We start from the raw sequence: 24,390 nt of genomic DNA, 5'->3' as shown, positions 1-24,390 counted from the left end.
ACCCCAAAAATTCTACCAGAGAAACTGTAAGCATCTTCAGAGAAGTGTCTGGAAAAAGGTTAGCTTAAAAAAATACAAATACAAAATGCAAATACAACATACAACATGACATACAAATGCACTGAGGAAAAAAATTTGGAACACCATACCCTTCACAACAGTCACAAGTCATATAAAATATCTTAGTGTAACCATAATCAAGTAAGTGGAAAACTTATAGTACAAAACTTTGAAGAAAAAAACTGAGGAAGATTTCTGAAGACATAAAAATCTCCTATGGTCATGGATCAGTAGAATTAACATAGTAAAAATGGCCATCATACAAAATGCAATTACAGACTCAATGTAATCCCCATAAAAATCCCAACCCAATTTGTTACAGACCTTGAAAAGAAAATATTTTATTTCATATGGGAATGCAAAAAACTCAGAATAGATAAAACACATGAACAGTAAAAGAACTTCCAAAGGCATCATCATCACTAATTTCAAGCTATATTATAAATCAATTGCAACAAAAAAAAAACTATATGCAATTGACATAAAAACACATTGATCAGTGGAATTGAACCAAAGGTCTAGACATAAATCCATATACCTAAGGATACCCAATTTTTATTATAAAGTTAAAAATACACACCGGCCCAAATACTGGTTCCAGTGTAACTGGATGTCTTCATGTTGAAGAATGTAAATAGGTTCATATCAGTAACCTTATACAAAACTCAAGTCCAAGTAGATCAAAGACCTCAACATTAAACCAGACAAAGTGAACCAGGTAGAAGAGTAAATAGAAAACAGCCTAGAACACATAGGCACAGGAGACAACTTCCTAAACAGAACACTGATAGTCCAAGGACTGAGATCAACAACTAATAAATGGGACCTTTTGAATCTGAAAAGTTTCTGTAAGGCAGAGACTGCCATTAACAGGACAAAAGCATAGCCAAAAGAATGAGAAAATATTTTTACCAACTCCACATCTGATAGAGTGTTAATATCCAAACTATATAGAGAACTCAGTGAATATATAAATGTGAACAAAACAAACAATCTAATTAAAAATGGGGTACAGAGGTAAACAGAACATTCTCAATAGAGAAACTAAATTTTCAAGAAGCACTTAATGGAATATTCAACATACTTAGCCCGCAGGGAAGTGTAAATCAAAACTTATTTGATTCCATCTTCCACCTGTCAGATGTCTAATATTAATAACACAAGTGACAGCTCATCCTGCAAAGAATGTGGAGCCAGGGGAATACTCCTTTTTTTCTGGTGGGAGTGGAAATACATACAACTACTATGCAAATCAATATGGTAGTCCTAAGAAAATAGAAAATTGATCAAGCTCAAGACCTAGCTATACCACTGCTTTGCATATACCTAAAGAACTTCCATTCTATCACAAGAGTACTTGCTTAACTATGTTCCTGGTGACTTTATTCATAATCACCAGAAACTGGAAACAACTTAGATGTCAGTCATCAGAAGAACAGATAGAAACGTGCTGTAAATACTACAGGATAAAATACTTATTACTCAGGTGTTAGCAAAAAAATGACATCATGAAATTTGCAGAAAAATAGATGGAAATAGAATAAACCATCCTGAACAAGACAACCAGACCCAGGAATACAAACATGGTATGTATTACCTTATAACGGGATATTAGCTGTTAAGTAATAGGTAATTACACTAAAATTCATAAACCCAAAGAGGCTATGTAACAAGGAGAGCTCTAGGTCGGTGCATAGATCTCTCTGAGATTGGGAAATAGATTTTCCTGCTGTATTAGAGGCAAATGGTCATGGGAACAGGAAGGATCATGTAGGGGATGGAGGCACAGAGGGAGGAAGGAGAGAGTGCAGGGAAAGATGACTGGAACATGGCAGCTTTTAGAGAGTGATGTAAAATCTTAGTGCAGTAGAAACATACTGGGAACTATGAGGGTGACGTTAGTTTGGACTTGTAATAGTAGAAGATAAATAGTCTGAACTGGCTTATCTCTGTATCCAGGCAAGGCTCCCAGTCATGAGACTGGGACACCAACCCAGCTACAAAATCTTTCACCCACACCTGTTCCACTGGAAAGATGTACTGGGGCAATGGTGACTCCGAGCTTGTGGGAGTGGAAAACGAATGGCTGATCTAACTTGAGGCTCTAGCCAAGAGAGTAATCCTATACTTTACCCTGCCGATAACTAGAAACCAGGTACCTAGCCCAATTGTCTGAGGAGTTTCTTCCAGCTGATGAAAGCAGATGCAAAAATCCATACCTAAACATTATGTAGAGCTCAGGGTATCCCATAATAGAGGGGCAGAAGGACTGTAGGAGTCAGAGCCGTCAAAGACAAAGGGAGAACATGATTCACAGGATCAGCTAAACAGGATTCCTAGGGTATTAAAAAAGACTGAAGTGGCAATCACTGAGCTTGTGTGGGTTTGTGCTAGATCCCTTACATGCTATGGTTGGTTAGTTTGATATCTTTGTTGGACTCCTGACAGTGGGATTAGGGGTGTCTCTGACCCCTTTGACTATGATTGGAACTATTTTTCTTCTACCATGTTGTCTTTACCAGTCTTTATATGAGAATTTGTGCCTAGTCTTATTGTAACTTGTTATACTTTATCCAATTTATATCAATGGGAGGTCTGTTGTTTTCTGTAGAGAAACAGAAGAGCAGTAAATTTTGGGGGAGAAAGGATGTGTGGGAGTAGAAGTAAGAGTAGTAGAGGAAGGGGAGGGAAGAATGTATTGTATGAGAGAAAATAAATTAAAAGAAAAAGAGAAATTCGATATATGTAGTGATCACAACACTGAACATATGGAACAAAGAAAATATTAAAAGCTTCAAGGGGAAAAATATCATGTAACATGTAAATAAAGACCTGTTAGAAAAACACGACTTCTTATGTAGATTTGAAAAGTAAGAAGGGACTGGACAGATGTACAGACTTTATGAAACCTTAAAAGACAGCTAAATCTACTAAACCCAGGAACAGTTTCAATCACAAAAGATTTAGAATGAACTTGTCATGGTGGAGCATAGCTTTAATTTCAGTAGTCAGGAGGCAGAGGCAGAGGAAGAGGTAGATCTCCAAGTTTTCAGCAAGTCTGTTCTACAGGGAAATTCCAGGACAACGAGGGTTACATAGAGAAATCACCTATATAAAAGAATGAAGAAAAGAAAGAGAGAAAAAAGGAGAAAAGAAAAATGAACAATAAAAAAAGAAAGAAAAAAATGGAGAAAAGAAAAATAAATACATTTCATGATAAAGTCAAATTAAACACTACTAATCTATAAATCTAGCCCTACAGAAAGCATTAGAAGTAAAACTTCAACCTGAGAAGATTAGCCACACTTAAGAAAATGAAGGAATAAATAATATCAGAGTAACAAATTGAAAGTGGGAAACCCATAACACCAAAACAAAATAATAGGAATCAATAAACAAACACTGTTCAACACTAGAATCTTGGTTTTGGTTCCTCAGTAACAAAAGACACAAACATTATGGATTTAAAAATAAGATTCATGCTTCTGGTGTATGCAAGACAAACACCTTAACATCAAGGATGGAAATCACCTCAGTATTCATAGATGGAAAAATATTCCAAGAAAATGGACCTAAGAAGCAAGCTAGTACCGACATTTCAATACTTGATAAAATAGACTTTAAACCAAAATCAGTCTCAGAATATATGGAAGGACACCACATATTCATTAATGCAAAAATCCACCAAGAAGATATTGCAATTCTTAACATCTATGCCCTCAAAACAAGGGCACCCAAGTTTATAAAAGAAATACTACTACAGCTTAAATCATATATTGACAATTGCACAGTGATAGGTGACTCAGTACCACATTGTCACTCATAGAGTGGCTATCCAGAAAAATACTAAACAGGGAAGTCCTAGAGCTAATTGATATCTTAAACCAAATGATTCTAACACATATTACAGAACATCTCATTCAAATACAAAATAGTGTAGCCACTTGCCATCAGCTCATGGAACTTTCTCCAACGTTAACTACATACTCGAACACAAAGCAAGTGCCAACATATTCAAGAAAATTGAAATAACACTACATATCCTACTTGACCACCACAGCTATTAATACCAATAAAAGGCATAAAACTCAGGAAAACTGAACAACTCATTACTGAATAAAAAATGTCTTAAGACAGAATTTAAAGATGTTCTAAAGTTGAATATAAGTGAAAAAGCAATATACCCAGATCTGTGGAACAAATGAAGGTGGTTCTAAGAGGCACATTCCTAGCACTAAATGCCTACATTAAAACAAAACAAAACAGATATATCATGTATTAACAATTTACCAATACATGTGAAGGCTTTAGGAAAATGAAAAGGGGTGAGGGGAGAAGGAGGAGGAGGAATAACAATGAAATGAAGAAGAAGAAGAAGAAGAAGAAGAAGAAGAAGAAGAAGAGAGGAGGAGGAGGAGGAGGAGGAGGAGGAGGAGGAGGAGGAGGAGGAGGAGGAGGAGGAGGAGGAGGAAGAAATCACAACCAAAAGTAGACAAAAAATACAATCAAACTTAGGGTTCAAATCAATAAAATAAGAAGAGTAATGACAACAACATAGAAGGAATCAGTGAAACAATGAAACAAGTCATTAAGAAATCAACAATATTGAAACACATTTAGCCAAATATACTAACAAATTTTTTTTTCTTTTTTTTTCTTTTTTTTATTAGATATTTTATTTACACTTCAGATGGCATCCCCTATCCCTATTCCCCCCCACCCCCCTTAGGAAACCCATATCCCATGCCCCCTTTTCCTTTTTGCATTTATACATTTTTTTAAAAAGAATGTTAATCATAGACTTTATAAGTTTGGAATTGTTCAATCAGAGGTGTAACCCACTGACCGACTTAGATATAACAACTATCTTTGACTGGTGGAGATACATGAATATCTGCCTCCCTGTCTCCCCCCTCTTCCTCTCTTTCATCACCTAGCTTCTCCTCTCCTTCTTCTTCTCCTCTTCTTACTCTTTTTCTTCCTCTCAGTACTCCTCCTACCTTATCTCCTCCTACACATCACCCTTCCTGTTAAAATGAAACTTTTCTCTCAAAATACAATTAGAGCATAATTATGCCAATTTGTACCAGTGAGGTACAGGATAGTCCTAATACCCAGTCCGTCCTTTTGTGACTAACCAGCTCCTCTGTCATCTATTCTAACTAGAACATTTAGTTCTGAACCTGGCTTTAGGATGAATGTCAGCTGACGACCATCCACTCAAATCTTTTCTCTTAAGGTCAATAGCTATATGTTTTCAACCCCATCAGAAATCCAGAATGACTGTGTTAACTATAATTGTGGGAAGCACAAATCGTAGTTTCTAAAACTTAGCCAATTTATAGAGACCTCTGAACACCTGGACACTCGCTCTACTTCAAAACGTTGGAGCATCTGTTCTTCTGCCTTCTGGTCCAGGATCTTCTGACAAACCTTAGTGCTGCAGAATTATTAAGGGCTGATTACTCTGTCTAGGCAGATATAATCAGTCGACTATTCTGCAAGTGTGTCCTTTTCTGGACAGTAATTTGTCTGTAGAAGGAAAGTGGCAATTCTTGCCTAGTGGCTGTCTCACCACAACTGGAGTAACTCCAAGGATGCTCAATTTCTTCTTAGAATTTATCATAGTTAGCTGTCCGGAGCAGTCAGGTCTCTAATGAAAATGAACATTAATACTGAAATGTTTGTCATGTCAATTCTAAGGATTTCTGATGTTTTGAAAGCCAGCTGTCCATGTAAGGTAATCTGGACTGTTGCCTGTTAACTCCACTCAGCTATTTCTACATAAAACATAGAGAATACCCTTATAATAAACTCCAAGTCATGAATTTGCTATAGTCCCTTAACTCACAGGCTGACCATCTCAAATCAGTTAAAAAGAGTTAAAGAAGGACTGGGTCTAAGCTTTGTATTCCTAAATGTGTTATACTGGTACAATTCCTATGAGAGTAACAATATTTGTCTCACTCTTATATCATTAAGAAGCTCATGCCAATGAAAACCTTAAAATTTGTAAACAAAGTAAATTGGTGCCATTTAAGAATTTATATCTTCATCTTGATATTAATTATACAGATTTCTACTAATAGGTTATGGCTATGCAATAAACCCTAGCTAATTCTCTCTATTCTGACAAAACCACTACTTTTCCCTAGAGAGACAGCCCAACATTTACCACCTTAGTCCCCTAGCCCAGGGAATAGGGGCGCTGACTCTTCATTAGCTTCTTCAAGCTGATTATGGGCATTGAGATATTAGAAGAGGAGTGGGGGCGGGGAGAGCAAATTGACAATCCTCTGATGCTGTGTCTTCGCTGCCTCCAGATGGAATTCCCGGACCTCAGTGGTTTGAGCAGGTCTGCCCAGCTTGCTTGTTGAGTAGATACACCAAGGCTGATCATTCTGCAATATACAATTCTCAAAACAAATTTTAGTATCAAGATAGTTTTTTTAAGAGGGCTGACATTTTATTAAGATTGTTGGTTCTACTCGCTTTTCTATTTTTTCCCCTCTTTTATTGGATATAATATTTACATTTCAAATTTTATCCCCTTACCATATTTCCCCCACCACCCAGGAACCCCTTATCCCATCCCCCCCCTCCTGCTTCTAGGAAGGTGTTTATCCACCTACCCCCAGCCCCCCTCCCCACCTTCAGTTCCCCCCCCCTCAGTGCTCAGCCTTCACAGTACCATTGACCTTGTCTCCCACCTATGTCCAACAAGGCCATCCTCCCCTACATATACTGCTGGAGTCATGTGTCTCTCTATATGTGCTCCTAGGCTGGTGGTTTAGACCCTGGGGAGCTCTGGCTGGTTGGTATTATTGTTCTCCTCACCTGGCCACCAGCCCTTAAGGTTCCTTCAATTTACTCTCTAGCTCCTCCATTGGGAACCTTTGATCAGATTAATGGATAGCTGTGGGTATCTGTCTCTGGGTATGTCCGACTCTGGGAGACCTCTAAGGAGACAGCCTTATCAGGCTGCTGTCAGCTTTCCCATCCTGACATCCCTATCAGCGTCTATTTTTGGTGACTGCCCATGGAATGAATACCCAGACGGAATGGTCTCCCTACAACCCCCCCTTCAGATTCTGACCCACACTTTGTCTCCATATTTGCTCCCTTGGGTATTTAGTTACTCCTTCTAAGAAAGACCTAGGCATCCTCACTTGTTCTTTCTTTTTCATGAGCTTCATGTCATCTGGTAGTTGAATCTTTGTTGTTTCAGATTTTTGGGCTAATCTCCGCTTATCAGTGAATAAATACCATGTGTGTTCTTTTGTGATTGGGTTACCTCACTCAGGATGATATTTTCTAGTTCCATCCATTTACCTAAGAATTTCTCGAATTAATTATTTATAATAGCTGAGTAATATTCCATTGTGTAAATTTACCACATTTTTTGTATCCATTCCTCTGTTGAAGGGCATTTGGGTTCTTTCCAGCTTCTGGCTATTATAAATAGGGCTGCTATGAACATAGTGGAGCATATGTCTTTGTTATTTGTTGGGGCATTTTCTGGGTATATGCCCAGAAGTGGTATAGCTGGGTCCTCAGGTAGTGCCATGTCCAATTTTCTGAGGAACCGCCAGACTGACTTCCAAAGTGGTTGTACCAGCTTGCAACCCCACCAACAATGCAGGAGTGTTCCTCTTTCTTCACATCCTCACCAGCATCTACTATCACCTGAGTTTTTGATGTTAGCCATTCTGACTGGTGTGAGGTGGTATCTCAGTGTTGTTTTGATTTGCATTTCCCTGATGACTAATGATGTTGAGCATTTCTTAAGGTGCTTCTCGGCCATTCGAGTTTCCTCAGTTGAGAATTCTTTGTTTAGCTCTGTACCCCATTTTTTTAATGGGGTAATTTTGTTGTTTGGCGTCTAATTTCTTGAGTTCTTTGTAAATATTCGATATTAGCCCCTATTGGATGTAGGATTGGTAATGATCTTTTCCCAATCTGTTGGTTGCCGTTTTGTCTTGTTGACAGTGTCCTTTGCCTTACAGAAGCTTTGCAATTTGATGAGGTCCCATTTGTCGATTATTGATCATAGAGCATAAGCCATTGGTGTTCTGTTCAGGAACTTTACCCTGTGCCTAGGTATTCGAGGGTCTTTCCCAACTTCTCTTCTAATAGTTTCAGTGTACCTGGCTTTATGTGAAGGTCCTTTATCCTTGGAGTTGAGCTTTGTGCAAGGGGATAAGAATGAATTAATTTGAATTCTTCTACATGTTGACCTCCAGTTGAGCCAGCACCACTTGTTGAAAATGCTGTCCTTTTTCCACTGGATGAATTTAGCTCCCTTGTCAAAGATCAAGTGACCATAGGTATGCGGGTTCATTTCTGGGTTCATTTCAGATCATCCTGTCTGTCTCTGTACCAATACCAAGCAGTTTTTATCACTACTGCTCTGTAGTACAGTTTGAGGTCCGGAATGGTGATTCCCCCAGAGGTTCTTTTATTGTTGAGAATAGTTCTCACTATCCTAGGATTTTCGTTATTCCAAATGAATTTGTAAATTGCTCTTTCTATCTCTATGAAGAATTGATTTGGAATTTTGATGGGTATTGCATTGAATCTGTAGATTGCTTTTGGCAGGATAGCCATTTTTACTAAATTAATCCTGCCAATCCAGAAGCATGGGAGATCTTTCCATCTTCTGAGATCTTCAATTTCTTTCTTCAGAGACTTGAAGTTCTTGTCATACAGATCTTTCACTAGCTTTGTTAGATTCACTCCAAGATAATTTATTTTATTCGTGGCTATTGTGAAGGGTGTCATTTCCCTGATTTCTTTCTCTGCCTGTTTATCCTTTGAATAGAGGAAGGCTCCTGATTTGTTTGAGTTGATTTTATATCCAGCCACATTGCTAAAGTTGTTTATCAGGTTTAGGAGTTCTCTGGTGGAAGTTTTAGGTTCACTTAAGTATACTATCATATCATCTGCAAATAGTGAAATTTTGACTTCTTCCTTTCCTATCTGTATCCCTTTGACTTCCTTTTGTTGTCTAATTGCTCTAGCTAAGACTTCCAGTACTATGTTGAATAGGTAAGGTGAGAGTGGGCAGCCTTGCCTAGTCCCTGATCTTAGTGGGATTGCTTCAAGTTTCTCTCCATTTAGTTTGATGTTGGCTACTGGCTTGCTGTATATTGCTTTTACTGTGTTTAGATATGGGCCTTGAATTCTGATCTTTCCAAGACTTTTAACATGAAGGGATGTTGAATTTTGTCAAATGCTTTCTCAGCATCTAGTGAGATGACCATGTGGTTTTTCTCTTTGAGTTTATTTATGTAGTGGATTACATTGATGGATTTCCGAATATTGAACCATCCCTGCATTCCTGGGATAAAGCCTACTTGATCTTGATGGATAATTGTTTTGATGTGTTGTTGGATTCGGTTTGCAAGAATTTTATTGAGTATTTTTGAATCAATATTCATAAGAGAGATTGGTCTGTAGTTCTCTTTCTTTGTTGGGTCTTTCTGTGGTTTAGGTATGAGTGTAATGGTAGCTTCATAGAATGAATTGGGTAGTGTTCCTTCTGTTTCTATTCGATGGAATAGCTTGAAGAGGATTGGTATTAGGTCTTCCTTGAAGGTCTGAAAGAATTCTGCACTGAAACCATCTGGCCCCGGACATTTTTTGGTGGGAAGATTTTTAATGACTGTGTCTATTTCTTTAGGCATTATGGGACTGTTTAAATGGTTTATCTGCTCCTCGTTTAACTTTGGTACCTGGTATCTATCTAGAAAATTGTCCATTTCCTCCAGATTTTCTAATTTTGTTGAGTATAGGCCTTTGTAGTAGGATCTGATAATTTTTTTAATTTCCTCTGTTTCTGTTGTTATGTCTCCCTTTTCAGTTCTGATTTTATTAATTTGAATGCTGTTTCTGCACCCTTTGGTTAGTCTGGCTAAGGGTTTGTCTATCTTGTTGATTTTCTCAAAGAACCAGCTCCAGGTTTTGTTGATATTTTGTATAGTTCTTTTTGTTTCGACTTGGTTGATTTCAGCCCTGAGTTTGATTATTTCCTGCCGTCTACTCCTCTTGGGTATACTAGCTTCTTTTTGTTCTAATGCTTTCAGGTTTGCTGTCAAGTTGTTAATGTATGCTCTTTCCACTTTCTTTTTGTGAGCACTTAGAGCTATGATTTTTCCTCTTAGTACTGCTTTCAATGAATCCCACATCTTTTGATATGATGTGTCCTCATTTTCATTTAAATCTAAAAAGTCTTTAATTTCCTTCTTAATTTCTTCCTTGACCAAGTCATCATTGAGTAGAGCATTGTTCAGTTGCCCAAGTGTATGTCGGTTTTCTGTTGTTTTTGTCCATGTCAAAGACAAGTCTTAATCCATGGTGGTCTGATAAGGTACTGGGGATTATTTCAATCTTGTTGTATCTGTTGAGGCCTGTTTTGTGACCAATTATATGGTTTATTTTCGAGAAGGTACCATGAGGTGCTGAGAAGAAGGTATATTCTTTTGTTTTAGGATGAAATGTTCTAGAGATGTCAGTTATGTCCAATTGGTTCATAACTTCTGTTAGTTTCATTGTGTCTCGATTTAGTTTCTGTTTCCATGATCTGTCCATAGCTGAGAGTGAGGTGTTGAAATCTCCCACTATTATTGTGTAGGGTGCAATGTATGCTTTAAGCTTTAGTAAAGTGTCTTTTATATATGTGGGTGACCTTACATTTGGGGCATAGATGTTGAGAATTGCGAGTTTCTCTTGGTACATTTTTCCTTTGATGAATATGAAGTGTCCTTATTTATCTTTTTTGATTACTTCTGGTTGAAAGCTGATTTTATTTGATATTATAATCGCTACTCCAGCTTGTTTCTTGGGACCATTTGCTTGGAAGATTGTTTTCCAATCCTTTTACTCTGAGGTAGTGTCTGTCTTTTCCATAGAGGTGCGTTTCCTGAATGCAGCAAAATGTTGGGTCCTGTTTACGTATCCAGTCTGATAGTCTATGTCTTTTTACTGGAGAATTGAGTTCATTGATATTAAGAGATATTAAGGAAAAATGAGTGTTGTTTCCTGTTATTTTTGTTATTGGCAGTAGAGATATGTTTGTGTAGGTACCTTCTTTTACAGTTTTTGGAAGATTACTTTCCTGCTTTTTCTAGGTTGTAGTTTCCGTCCTTGTGATGGAGTTTTCCACCAATTATCCTTTGAAGTGCTGGGTTTGTGTTGAGATACTGTGCAAATTTGGATTTGTCATGGAATATTTTGGTTTCTCCATCAATAATGATTGACAGTTTTGCTGGGTATAGTAGTCTGGGCTGACATTTATGTTCTTTTAGGGTCTGTATGATATCGGTCCAGGATCTTCTGGCTTTTATGGTCTCTGGTGAGAAGTCTGGTGTAATTCTTATAGGTCTGCCTTTATATGTTACTTTGCCTTTTTCCCTTACTGCTTTTAGTATTTTTTCTTTGTTTTGTACATTTGATGTTTTGACTATTATGTGGTGGGAAGTATTTCTTTTCTGGTCTAAACTATTTGGAGTTCTGTAGGCTTCTTGTATATTTATGGACATCTCTTTCTTTAGGTTAGGAAAGTTTTCCTCTATAATTTTGTTGAGGATATTTACTGTTCCTTTAAATTGGGGGTCTTCCCCGTCATCTATTCCTATTATCCTTAGGTTTGGCCTTCTCATTGTGTCTTGGATTTCTTGTATATTTTGGGATAGTAGCTTTTTGTATTTTGCATTTTCTTTGACAGTTGTGTCAATGTTTTCCATGGTATCTTCTGCACATGAGATTCTCTCTTCCATCTCTTGTATTCTGTTGGTAATACTTGTGTCTATGACTCCTGATTGTTTTTTTAAGTTTTCTATCTCCAGGGTGTTCTCCCTTTGTGATTTCTTTATTGTTTCTACTTCCATTTTTAGATCCTGCATGGTTTTGTTTAATTCCTTCTCCTGTTTGGTTGCATTTTCTTGCAATTCCTTAAGGGATTTTTGTGTTTCCTCTCTAAGGGTTTCTATCTGTTCTTTGAGAGTGTTATTTATGTCTTTCTTAAAGTCCTCTATCATCGTCATGAGAAGTGATTTTAATTCTGAATCCTGCTGTTCTGGTGTGATGGGGTGTTCAGGGCTTGCTATGATGGGGGAACTGGGTTCTGATGATGCCATGTAACTTTGGTTTCTGTTGCTTACGTTCTTGCGCCTGCCTTTTGCCATCTGGTTAGATCTAGTGCTACCTGTACTTCTGTCTCTGATTGAAGCCTGTCTTTCCAGTTGTCTAGCTTGTGTTTGGTCTTCTAGGAGTCCAGATGTCTCTGTGATTTTTTCCAGCTGCCCTGATTACAGTGGTATCTCTAGGATGCCTCAGGATATGGTGCCTCCAAGGTAGCAATCCAGCTAGATGTCTGCTGTTCTGGGTGCAGTGTCTCCTCTTGGATATCTCAGGATATGTTGTCTGACACTCTGAGTTCAGTTGTTCCTCTGTGGCTCTGGGTTGAGTCGACCTTCCAGTTTGTCTCAGGCGGGATCCGGGGTCTACACAACTGCAGACCTGGTAGAGGTCTGGTCCGGGCCTCAGACCCGGGAGATGGGCAAAAGGGGGGTGCTAGCCGGCAGGGGCGCGGGGGGGGAGGGGTATCTGCTGGATTCTGAGCACTCAGGGCACCCAGCTATGAGCTCAGGGTAGTATGTGGGTTTTCCTACCTAAAGCTGGTTGCAGGATCTGTGAATCCCCCAGAATGTGTCTGGCAGAATCTGGGGTGCACTCACCTGCAGGCCTCAGACCAGAGGAGGGGCGAGCGGCAGAAGGGGGTGCTAGTGCTGGCTATGGGTTCTATGGATCCCCCAGAATGTGTCTGGCGGAATCCGGGGTGCACTCAGCTGCAGGCCTCAGACTGGAGGAGGGGCGAGCGGCGGAAGGGGTGTGCTAGCGCTGGCTATGGGTTCTATGGATCCCCCAGAATGTGTCTGGCAGAATCCGGGGTGCACTCACCCGCAGGCCTCAGACCAGAGGAGGGGATACTAACAAATCTTAAGAGACAATTCAAATCAGCAAAATTAAAGTCAAAGAGAGGACATAAAAGAGAGGCAGCAAGAAAATCCAGAGAATTATAAGAATATACTTTAACAAACTGTATTCTACCGAATAAAAAAGTCTAAAATAAATGAGAAATTCCATCAATATGTACCATCTAACAAATTTAAATCAAGACCAGATTGGCAGTTTTAACAAACCTATGTACTGTTGTGAATAGAGGCCGTCATTTAAAGTCTCTCACCTAAAAAAGCCCATGGCCATATGGTTTTAGTGAAAAATTTTATCAGATGTTCAAAGAATAGTTAATGCCAATACTCCTCAAATTACTCCACAGAATAGAATCATAAGGAAGATTTCTCAGCTCATTTTATGAGGCCCCAGATACCCTGTTAACTATACCCCAGGGGAAACAATAAATGAGATTAAATTACAGATCAATTTCACTTATGAACATAATTCAATAATTGTCGATAAAATATTTCCACAGTGAAACCCAGAATATATTTCAAAGGTCATCCACTATGATCAATAAAGTTATATTCCAGAGATGTAGTGATGGTTCAGCATAGATAAATCTACAAATGTTATCCTGTACAGCTGGACAATCAAGTGGGACCCTTAGACCCTGTGGAGAGGACTGAGATGTGCGAGAAAATAAGGAGGCACGGCAAGTCAAGAAGTCTGATCAAGCTGGCAAAGATTTCATTGTTCACACAGGTTATATACTCTGAAAACAGGATATGGGGAGTGGCAGGAAGGGAAAGGGGGCTTTGCAGGTGGAGGAAGCTGGCTGCAGCTGTGGAGTCTAACTAGGTTATGCCTGTTGGTCTCACAAAGCCTTGCCATTACCAGTGGTTCTAAAAACATCTATGTAGCAGGATGTTTTCTCAATCTGAAGGTCAGGAGGAAGGGCTACTAGAGTGGGTTGACATGAGGCCGTGTTTGAAGTTCTGAGAACTGAAAATACAGCAAATGAATCATGGAAGGTAAGCAGAAAGAAAAATAGTAGTTAAGAGAGCCGAGAGTGAGTGTTTGCCAAGAGTAAGGCCTTGCCACGGCTTCCTACAAAATGTAGTCCAAAATATAAACAAACTAAAACCAAAAAACACAGGATTAAATGTAGAAAAGGCCATTAACAAAATCTAAGTCCCCTTCATGATAAAACTCTTGGAGAGATTATGGGCACAAGGTTTCTTAGCATTTTATTATGGTTATTATGACAGTTTACAGACAATATCTGTTGTTGTCCATTGTCAACATCAACTTAAGTGGAGAGAAAATTGAAGCACTTCCTAAAAATCAGCAACAATACAAGGTTATCAACTCTTTCCATACTTACATAATAGGGTGATTGAAGCCTTAACTAAAGCAATAATATAAGTGAAGTAGAAAGGCGATACAAATTGAAAAGGAGTAGTGTGTTTTTATGTGCAGATGGTATTATAGTACACATAAGTGACCCTAAATACTTTACTAGAGAATTCTTATAGCTGTTAAACCTGTTGATCCACATAGTAGAAACAAAATTAACACACAAAATTAGTAGTGTTTCTATATGTAAAATAATAAAAAGTGACTGAGAAAGATATTAGAAAAAAACATATTTAATAATAGCCTCAAAACTATGGAATATATTGGAAAATCTAAGCAAAAAAGTGAACTAATTTGTGATTAAAAATGTTTAAGATATCAAAGGAAAAAATTGATTTGAAGAATGTATTAAAAGATAAAAAGTTGTCCCATATTTATGGGTCAGTAAAATTAAGATAGTAAAAATGGTAACCTTACCAAAAGCAATATACATATTGACTCCATCAAAATTCCAACACAATTCTTTACAGAACTTAAAAGATCATTTCAGCCTCAAACAGAAACACAGAAACCTCAGAATATCTAAAACAATCCTTAATAATAAAAGAACTAAGGAGGTATTACCGTCTTTGATCTCTAAATTTAATGTAGTACTATAGTAATAAAAATAGCATATCATCAGCACAAAAACAGGCATGTTGATCAATGGAGCCAAATTGAAGATCCAGACATAAATGCACACATAAAGACATCTGATTTTTGATAAAGAAGCCAGAAAAACACACTGAAAAAAATAACATTCTTAACAAATTGTAGTAGTCAAACTGGGTGGCTGCACGTAGAATACAAATGAATCCATATATATCTGGTGGGAGTGAAGACTTGTACAGTCACTATGAAAATCAGTGTAGGATCTTCTAAGAAGAATGGGAATTTATACCTCAAGATCCACCTATACCAATCTTAGGCATGTACCCCAAGGGCACTTCATATTACCACGGAGACACTTGCTCAATTACATTCATTGCCTTTCTAATCACAATAGTCAGAGATTAGAAATAACCTAGATGTCTGTAAATGTATCACTTGGAGAATATAATCCTCAGTGAGGTATCCCAGATATAGAAAGACAAATATGGAATGCTTTTTGATTATATTTCTATGTTAGCTGTTAAGACATTGATAAACATGCTTCAGTCAATATAGCCACAGGGGTTGTCTACAGAATAGGAAATTGCAGGAGGTGATGGATTTTCTTAGAAAGGAGAAATAAAGTAGATGGTTATGAAAGGATGCAGAGGGGATTAGAATGTTAGGATCAAAGAGGGGGTGAATTAGGGAATACAGGGGGTGACAGCTAACAGGAAAGGGCATTGAAAGAGTTGTATGCAAAGGTAGTACAGCAGAGACTTCCTAAAATATACACATATATAAAAGAAAGCTAAATAGTATCACCAAATAACTGGGGATTTAAAGTTCCAACAACTAGACCTTTCTTGCAATCAAGTAAAACTTCCAATGCAGTGAATGGGATACATCTAGTAGAGTTGTTGGCCAACAAGACACTCTGTAAACCCAAGCAATTCATGATATTGCTAAGGCTATTGGTTGTTCTCTAAGAAATGGTGGTATGGTCCAATTGCTAGAGACAACACCTACAAAATTCATGGAACATGGAAAAGTCAAGTCAAAAGGGGTGTATAGTATTTACCCCTAATGTATAGTTTTCAGGTTACTGGAATCTAATCTGTATGCTACAAAGGAGAAATGTAAGCACCAACCCAACTACAAAACTTTGATCTACAATCAATGGTTACTTGTCTGCAAGGTATGCTGGTGTAATAGAAGCACACTGATTATAGGAGTAACTAACCATTATCTTATTGGAGGTAAATCTCATTCCATGACATTCTGGGTGGTCAAGAAACTGCCTAGATAGGCCTAGGACCTAGAGTCCCTTGCTCAGCCATCAGAAGAGAAATGTCTTCCTATAACAGATGAAAAAAAATACAAACACTTACATCCAGAAAAAAGTACAGAAAAGAGAGACCTTGGAATCCTAGTCCTAAATGGGATGTTTTCATCAAATTCCTCCCTTCATTGTTCAGAAAACTCTGTGCAAGGGAAGGTAGAAAGGCTGTAAGTGCCAGAGGGAAAGGAAAACAGAGAAATAGGCCTTCTAAACACACCTGAATATACACACATAAGAAGACACAGAGAATTCTGTAATTTCTGTGGCAGCATGCACAAGATGGCCAACATGTAAAAAATTAAATGACCTCTCTCTCTCTCTCTCTCTCTCTCTCTCTCTCTCTCTCTCTCTCTCTCACTTTCTCTCTCTCTCTCTCTGTGTGTGTGTGTGTGTAAACAGACAGATACACAAACATATGTGTGTGTGTGTGTATGTGCATGCATGTATGTGTGTATTTGTGTTTTGCATTTTTATGGGGGTTCCTGTAAGTACATACATGTGTGTGTATCTTTGTCTACTTATGTTTCTTGTGCTTTTTCTTTATAGCTTTTCCTTATACTTGTTCTGCCCTATTCTGGGTTATTTCTATTTTTTTATTTTGTCTTATCTTATTAATATCATTATTCCTTTGATTTCTACTTATTTTCAAGGAAAGAGAGAAAGGGTATAGATCTGAATCAGAGCTGAGGTGTGGTGGAACTGAGAGTAGAGTGAAAGGAAAGTATAAGCAGAGTACATTGTATAAAATGTATAATCAATAAAAGAAAAATAAAATTCATAACATCTATATATAAGAGAATATATGTGCAATCTCTCTTTCTGGATCTGAGTTACCTTACTCAGTTTGATTATTTTCTAGTACCATTTATTTTCCTTAAAAAATTACAGTTTCATTTTTATTAATAACTGAACAATATTGCATTGTGTAAATATTTCAAAGTTCCATTATTTGTTCAAAAGTTGATGGACATCTATCCTGTTTCCAGTTTCTTGTCATAGTGAATAGAATATATCAGTAACGCTATGAACCTTGTCATGTAGAGAGATTCCCACAGTGCATGCTAATGCACAACCATTTGGTGTACTCTTCCCTAGAAGTGCTACCATTCTTATTCCAAGCTTTCCTCAGTGGCCAATTTTCATCCCTGAAAGCATATGTACAGGTGGCATATAAACTGAACAGGTTATACTTAGGAATGGATACATACAAACATACATTAGCATATATGCATGCAATAACATTTCATAGGAGGCCATGATTTTGGAGAAGATTAGGGAGAGTTATATAGGAAGGTTTGGATGGAAAAGGAAAGGGGGAATGTTCTTATTAATTTATAATCTAGTCACTGGGCAGTGGTGGCACACACCTTTAATCCCAGCACTTGGGAGGCAGAGGCAGGCTGATTTCTGAGTTCGAGGCCAGCCTGGTCTACAGAGTGAGTTCCAGGACAGCCAGGGCTATACAGAGAAACCCTGTCTCGAAAAACAAAAAAAAAAAACAAACAAATAAAAAATTATAATCTAGTCAATTGTTGGGGGCCGACTTTTAGCAGAAAGTGGCTATCAGCTTTGCAGCCATCTTGAGCCATATACCCTGACATGAGACTTGAATTACAATAGCCTACAACAGCTGAGAACACTCCGATAATCTTGGTTTAGATACCTTGAGATTAAAGGCGCGTGAGATTAAAGGTGTGTGAGATTAAAGGTGTGTAACTTAAGAGTATGATTTAGAAGTATAGAGATCAAAGTTAGAGACAAGACCTAAGGGCATGATTAAAGGTGTAACTTAGAGGCGTGGCTTAGAAGTAAGACATATAAAATGCAGAGGCAGACAGTAGGATTCAGACATTAGGGAGACTATAGAAGACAGAACCAGACATCAGACCAGAGAGAGAGATTCATACACATCAGACATTAGGTAGAATCTGCCCTCACCCTTGCTCTTGCTGAAACCCGACCTGCAGATCTGAGCAGCAGCTTGGGCCGGCAGTGGCCGCCCAAACGTGGGTCGGCCCGGGCTTCAACATTTTGCTCAGGCCGAGACATTTTTTAGCCGCCCCAACGTGGGACTAGTGTGGTCCCCAACATTATTTTGGTGCCCAACGTGGGGCTAGTGCGGTCCCCAACATTATTTTGGCGCCCAACGTGGGGCTAGTGTGGACCCCAACAGTCAATAAAAAATAAAAAATGGTATACTAGAGAAATATTGGCACAAATGCTCTAATAGCTTAGTGCTGTACCCATAGACAAGATTTAACCCTTATCAGAGAAGATTTTTTGCAGTAGTTGGTAAATAGCACAGAGCTCTGGACAATGTGAAGAGTGAGGAACTTTAAAATATTCATCCATAAATAAGCTTCTTTTTTTTTAAAAAAAATTGAGCCTCTTCCCTCAATGTTTGGAGATCTATGTAGAAGAGGAGGTAGACAGAGCATAAGAGCCAGATGTGGTGGAAAACACCAAGAAAACACTTTATTTTTAAAAGCAGAACTGATACATGTATGAAATGACAGAGATGGCACACACAAGACCTGTATAAGTTCACAAAGAGAACATTACAGCATTGAGAAGGAGAGGTGGACACAAAACCCCTCCATAACCAAGAAATTATTTAGAATGTTACCTGCTGAAAAAAGCAAAATTAGTTTCCTCCAGTGGAGTGTCATTAGGTATATCAGCCACACTCCAGGTCAATCCCATGACCAGTAGTTGGCCACCACAAAGTGTATTTCTTTTTTTTTTTTGCTGTTGCTTTGATTATATGTGTGTGTGAGTGTGTGTGTATGTATGTAATTTTGTTTTGTGTTGGTACGTATTGCTGTATTAATTTTTTCTCTTAGGGGCATTGTGTATTTGTGTATTAGCATTTGGTTTTCATGTTTGATTTTTATTGGTTTTTTTTTTTTTTTTTTTTTTTTTTGCTAAGAGAGAAATAATGTGGCTTCATGGTAGTAAGGAGCTAAGAAGGCTCTGGGGGATATTGAGGAAGGGAAAGAATATGATCAAAATTTGATATGTGTAGAAAAAATTAAACAAAAAAAACTTTTACTGGAGGCAATTTTATTGTTTTCCAAATACTTTTGTAATCATGAATGAAATAATCTAATGACGATTAAATAACTGCTCTTCATATGCATGCCAAAACCTTTCTATAATCAACTGGCAATTAATTTGAAAGCAAATCAGGTAGTTTATGACAGATCCCATTGTCTTCTGTCTCTTATTCTTTCTTCTATCCAATTATTTATAAGTGCAATTAGACTTATTGCATCAAATTTGTGATTGGTAGAGGAAAAACTAATTCTATTGCTAGAATTCACATGACATAGTCAAACATAGAACTATAAAAATATTGATGAAATTAACACTCTTAATGAAATGTGCTGAAAAAAATATATGAGACCGATTTAGTGTTTAGCACTGCGATGTCTATCAGATTTGCCACACTTTCCTTAAAACCTCTTATTATCACCATCATTTTAAATACATCCTCAAACTTGCAGTTTGACACATAATTGGCTTTTGTGTAAGTGTTCTTTGTTATATAGTGTTTTAAGAATGTAGGATGCTTTTATTCTAATTGCTTAGTACATTTTTTATAAGCGACTCATACCACTGACATGATATATTTAAAAAGTCTTTTGTAGTACATATTTATTATTACTTCTTATTTAAAGTTTATATTCCAGACATTCTGAATATTATCCCACAAGTGCATATTTGATTATTTAAAATATTATTGGGTTTATACTTATAAAGAGCTCTGTCATTTGATTTACAAAGGTTTATTTTGAGATTGGTAATTTTTTATGCCCTTGAGGCAAATGTGTAGTGTCCTCATATGTAAGCATTTGCCTTGAAGTTTTGAGGGTGGGTAATCAGGAGCAAGAGTTTCAGTCTGTGTTGGTTTTGATACCTCTGGAGTCTTTGTGATCAATACCTCCATGTCTTACACTGTCATTTTCATTTGACTACCTTGTATTCTGAGAGTGACATTGGCCAGTCATGTAGGGTAACTTTGCCTGAAAACTCTTTTTAAGTTATATTTAAGGTTAGCTTAGTAACTATTGAGTTTCCATGATGCACTTTTTTACATTCTTATTTTTGTTTGATGCACCCATTACCCCATCCTCTCTTTAGGCTGGGTCACTTTCATAGTGCTGAAGAGTGCGTTTTACACTGCTTGAGAAAAATGTCACCAAAGTTTTGTCCTATGCTGTAATATCAACTGTCTAGGAAAGATATGCCCACAAGATGCAATAGTGAAATGACTGTTATAAGGTAACTTACTACCTTCTATTAGATTTGAGGCTATTCCACAGGATAGGATATTATGCTCTGTCTGGAATCCTGGTCAAAAGTTGATAGCTGGGGAGGTTATAGGCTCTAGGGTAGCTCCTGCTATTGTTACTTTGTTAAATGGTCAGGATGTCAAATTACCTTCTAAATACTTATGTTTATGTATATAACCCTGGAACAGTCTTGATTTTGGACAGAGAAGCTTCTTTTACAGTGATCAATACTCAACAGAGAGAAGCAAAACTTTTCTAAGTGTTGAGATTAAGAGATTAATTTCTCAGCCTTAAGATGGATATTTATGTCAACCCTTTCCTGAAAGTTCAGAAAATAGGGCAGAAGACAGAAGAAAGAGACTGTTAGAAAAGAACATGGAGAAGATGAATATGAAATGCTCTCTTGTAGAAGTGTTGAGGTTATTACAATCATGTTCTCACCACAGTTGTGGTTATCTGAGTAAGACAGGTACAAGTTCAAAACAACCAAAATCCTGGTATAAATGTGGTAGGTAGATAATCTCCAGGCTCCACCTGCTACTTGAAAACAACCAAGTACCAATTTCAATCAACAGAAAAGCCATCTCAACTCAATGAAGAATTGATGGAGTGAAAAAGGACAGCATTTTCAACAAATGGTGCTGGTTCAACTGGACATCAGCATGTAGAAGATTGAAAATCAATGTATTCTTATCTCCTTGTACAAAGATCAGGTCCAAGTGGGTAAAGGATCTTCACATAAAACCAGATACACTGAAACTAATAGAAGAGAAGGTGGAAATAACCTCGAATTTTGGGCACAGGGGAAAAGTTGCTGAACAGAACACCAATGGCTTGTGCTCTAAGATCAAGAATTGACAAATAGGCCCTCATAAAATTCCAAAGCTTCTATAAAGCAAAGGACACTGTCAATAAGACAAAACAGCAACCAACAGATTGGGAATAGATCTTTACCAATTCTACATCCAATAGAGGGCTAATATCCAATATATACAAAGAACTCAAGAAATTAGACTTCAGACAACCAAATAACCCTATGAAAAAAATGGGGTACAGAGCTAAACAAAGAATTCTCAACTGAGGAAACTTGAATGGCTGAGAAGCACCTAAAGAAATGTTCAACATCCGTAGTCATCTTGGAATTTCAAATCAAACCAACACTGAGATTCCACCTCACCCCAGTCAAAATGGCTAAGATCAAAAACTCGGGTGTTGGCAAGAGGCTGGCAAGAGGCTGGCAAGGATGTAGAGAAAAAGGAACACTCCTCCATTGTTGGTGAGATTGCAAGCTGATACAACCACTTTGGAAAACAGTCTGGCGGTTCCTCAGAAAATTGGACATAACATTCCCTGAAGACCCAGCTATACCACTCCTGGGCTTATACCCAGAAGATGCTCCAACATATAATGAGGACATATGCTCCACTATGTTCATAGCAGCCTTATTTGTCATAGCAAGAAGCTTGAAAGAACCCAGATGTTCTTCAACAGAGAAATGGATACAGAAATTGTGGTACATTTACACAATGGAGCATTACTCAGCTATTAAAAACAACGAATCATGAAATTCTTAAGCAAATAGATGGAACTAGACAGTATCATCCTGACTGAGGTAACCCAATCACAAAAGAATAAACACTGTATGTACTCACTGATAAGTGGATATTAGCCCCAAAGCTCACAATACCCAATATACAACTCAGACCACATGAAGCTCATGAAGAAGGAACACCAAAGTGTGAGTGTTTTGGTCCTTCTTAAAAGGAGTAACAAAATACTCATGGGAGCAACTATGGAGACAAAGTGTGGGACAGAAACTGAAGGAGAGGCTGTCTGGAGACTGCTCCACTTGGGTATCCATCGCATGTGCAGTCACCAAAAGCAGATGCTCATGTGGATGCCAGGAAGTTCATTCGGACAGGAGCTTGATATAGCTGTCTCCTTAGAGGTCTGCCAGAGCCTGACATACACAGAGGTGGATGCTCACAGCTAACCATTTAATTGATCAAAGAGTTCCCAATGAAGGAGTTAGAGAGAAGACTGAAGGAGTTGAAGGGGTTAGAGGCCTCATGGGGAGAGCAAAATTACCAACCAACCAGAGCTCCCAGGTTTTAAACCACCCACCAGCTGGGAGCACATAGGGAGGGACTCATGGCTTCAGCTGTATATGTAAGGAGGATGGCCTTTTTGGGCATAGGTGGGAAAGGAGGTCCTTGGTCCTGTGAAGGCTGGATGCCCTAGTGTTGGGAAATTTGAGGGTGAGGAGGTGGGAGTGGGTGGGTGGGTGAGTGGGGACATATCCTCATAGAAGCAAGAGGAGGAGGGATGGGTTGGGGGTTTCTGGGTAGGGGTAAGTGGAGAAATGGGATAACATCTGAAATGTAAATAAAATATCCAATAACAAACAAATACAAAAACAAAGCAAAACAAAAAAACAAACAAAAATGCTAAACATAACCAACACTGTCAAGGACATGAAAAACAATCATTAACTTTGCTATTGGAGATAATCCATATTGAATACCATATGGATTATCCAAAGAAAAATAGAAAAACAAAACAAAACAAAAAATAATATCAAATAAATATTAAAATTATGAGAAAAATTATGTCAAGGAAATATTTGCATACCCATAACCTTTTATTACTATTTTTAATCATCAAAGCATAGTACAAACTGTGGCAGTCACTGGTGAATGAATGGATAAAATAAAGGTAGCACATGGATCCAATTAATGATTAATCAGCCTCAAAAGGAAACCTTATCATTTATGGCATCGTGGGCAGATCTTAGATATAGTGAACTAAGCCAGGAACAGAAAAAACATGCACCATGCATAAGAGCAGCAGAGACTAGAGACAAAAATCATGTCACTATGGCATGAATTTAAGGTGTGGAGAAACTAGAAGTAGAGGGAGGAAAACCTGTAATTAGAATATATTGTGGTCCCACCAGAGGAAAAACGGTAGGAAAAGAGAGGTTCAGAGACAGCCATGCAGTTACTTAGGAAACCTGAGCTTTAAGCCTCTATAGCACCATAGATGGATTCATTTGTTAGAAACTCTTTTGTACAAAATAACAAACAAAAAACAAAAACAAAAACAAAAAAACAAAAACAAACAAACAAACAAAACACCTAAGAGAAATTTAGTTTCCCAATCAAAAAAATAATAATAAATGTTTATTTAGAAGAAAAATGACAAGTTCCCTGATATAATCACTAAGTATTATAAATTTATATTAAGTGAGCATACTTTGTGTCATAAATACATAAAATTATTAAACACCAGTTAAATGAGAATAAAAGATAATAGTGTTAAAAGAATCAGTTTGGCAGATGTGTACAGGAGCCCAGGGCACACAGAAGATAAAAACTGAGCATAAAAAAATTGCTTTTATTTGATCCTTGTAGTACACTGGCCTTGTTATAAGTATTTTAACAGAATCCACTGAGGAATTCTTTTAACAACTGTAGAAAATGGGAAAGATGTCTGACTCTTATCAAACTTTGTATTATAGATGAAGTAACTAGATCAGAGGATTCTGTAATTTCTGAAGGGGCAAACAACCACAACTGGGAATTGAGTCTCAGAGATTGTGTCTTAGTTCTACACAGATTCTAGATATAACAGCATTAAAATACAATAAATACCTACAATGTGCTTTTAAAAGATACAGCATACTTCTTTATCTCCATAGACACACATTTTACTCTGGGAATCAAACACAGGGCCTTATTCATGCTA

The sequence above is a fragment of the Arvicanthis niloticus genome, chromosome 4, assembly GCF_011762505.2.
Source record: "Arvicanthis niloticus isolate mArvNil1 chromosome 4, mArvNil1.pat.X, whole genome shotgun sequence".
Lineage (NCBI taxonomy): Eukaryota > Metazoa > Chordata > Mammalia > Rodentia > Muridae > Arvicanthis > Arvicanthis niloticus.
Note: the sequence above shows the minus strand (reverse complement) of the source record.